At 31.5% G+C, this 1,968-nt stretch overlaps 1 non-coding gene across 1 annotated transcript; it reads right to left on the bottom strand.

The window, feature by feature from the left end:
• Positions 1 to 1,481: 1,481 nt before the first annotated feature.
• On the bottom strand, positions 1,482 to 1,585 carry LOC112798662 (small nucleolar RNA R71). Its single transcript, XR_003200264.1, has one exon. It is a non-coding gene; the product is annotated as a small nucleolar RNA R71 (small nucleolar RNA).
• Between the last annotated feature and the right edge of the window lie 383 nt (positions 1,586 to 1,968).

Raw genomic sequence — 1,968 nt, 5'->3', positions numbered from 1 at the left:
TGTTGTTTTTCTCTCTCATTATTAAAAAGTCAAAAAAAAAAAAACAAAAATATATCTTTTCCTTATTTCCCTCCAAATTTTCGAAATTTTGGGTTGACTTGGTCAAAAAATTTTTAAAATTAGTTGTTTCTCACAAGTCAAGTCAAATTTTCAATTTTAAAAAATCTTATCTTTTTAAAATCTTTTTCAAAAATCATATCTTTTCAATTTTATCTTTGTTTTTCGAAAATTTTCAAAAATCTTTTTTAAATTATTTTCAAAATCTTTTTCTCATCTTTATATCAAATTTTCGAAAATTAGCTAACAATTAATGTGATTGATTCAAAAATTTGAAGTTTGTTACTTGCTTGTTAAGAAAGGTTCAATCTTTAAGTTCTAGAATTTTATCTTGTAGTTTCTTGTTAGTGAAGTAAGTAATTTTAAAATTTTTGAATTAAATCTTTTTATCTTTTATCTTATCTTTTTCAAAAATTTTATCTTTTTCAAAAGTTGATTTCAAAATATCTTATCTAACCTCTTATCTTCTTATCTTTTCAAATTTGATTTTAATATCTTTTCCAACTAACTCTTTGACTTTTTGTTTGTTTCTTATCTTTTTCAAAACCACCTAACTACTTTTCCCTCTCTAATTTTCGAAAATATCTCATCTCTTTTTCAAAAATTCTTTTGTTTTAAATTTTAATTTTAATCTTATCTTATCTCTAATTTTCGAAAATTACTAACCCTTTTTTTAAAAATTATTTTCGAATTCTCTATCTCTTCTCTCTTATTCTATTTAATTATTTATTTACTAACACTTCTCTTCACCTCTTTTCATCTAAAAATCCGAACATAATCTATCCCTTGTGTTTGGATTCTTCACTCTTTCTTCTTCTACTAACATAAAGGAATCTCTATACTGTGACATAGAGGATTCCTCTTTCTTTTCTTGTTTTCTTCTCTTTCATATGAGCAGGAACAAGGATAAAGGCACTCTTGTTGAAATTGATCCAGAACCTAAAAGGACTCTGAAGAGAAAATTAAGAGAAGCTAAGTTACAACAATCTAAAGGTAACATTTCAGAAACATTAGAACAAGAGAAGGAGATGGTAGCCAAAAATAATAATAATGCAAGGAGAATGCTTGGTGACTTCACAAAGCCAACATCCAAATTTGATGAAAGAAGCATCTCCATTCCTGCCATTGGAGCCAACAACTTTGAGCTGAAACCTCAGCTAGTTGCCTTAATACAACAAAACTGTAAGTTTTATGGACTTCCATCTGAAGATCCTTATCAGTTTTTAACTGAGTTCTTGCAGATCTGTGAGACTGTAAAGATGAATGGAGTTGATCCTGAAGTCTACAGACTCATGCTTTTCCCTTTTGCTGTAAGAGACAGAGCTAGAATATGGTTGGATTCACAACCCAAGGATAGCTTGGACTCCTGGGATAAGCTGGTCACCGCCTTCTTGGATAAATTCTTTCCTCCTCAAAAGCTGAGCAAGCTGAGAGTGGATGTTCAAACTTTCAAACAAAAAGATGGTGAATCCCTCTATGAAGCTTGGGAAAGATACAAGCAGCTGACCAAAAGATGTCCATCTGACATGTTTTCAGAATGGACCATATTAGATATATTCTATTATGGCCTGTCTGAATTTTCAAAAATGTCATTGGACCATTCTGCAAGTGGATCTATTCACCTAAAGAAAACGCCTGAAGAGACTCAAGAACTCATTGACATGGTTGCAAACAACCAATTCATGTACACTTCTAAGAGGAATTCCGTGAATAATGGGATACCTCAGAAGAAAGGAGTTCTTGAAATTGATGCTCTGAATGCCATATTGGCTCAGAACAAAGTGTTGACTCAACAGGTCAACATGATCTCTCAAAATCTGAATGGATGGCAAAATGCATCCAACAGTACTAAAGAGGCAGCTTCTGAAGAAGCTTATGATCCTGAGAACCCTGCCATGGCAGAGGTTAATT

This window comes from Arachis hypogaea, chromosome 4 (assembly GCF_003086295.3).
Source record: "Arachis hypogaea cultivar Tifrunner chromosome 4, arahy.Tifrunner.gnm2.J5K5, whole genome shotgun sequence".
Classification (NCBI taxonomy): domain Eukaryota; kingdom Viridiplantae; phylum Streptophyta; class Magnoliopsida; order Fabales; family Fabaceae; genus Arachis; species Arachis hypogaea.
Note: the sequence above shows the minus strand (reverse complement) of the source record. Positions and strands in the feature narration are given on the sequence as shown.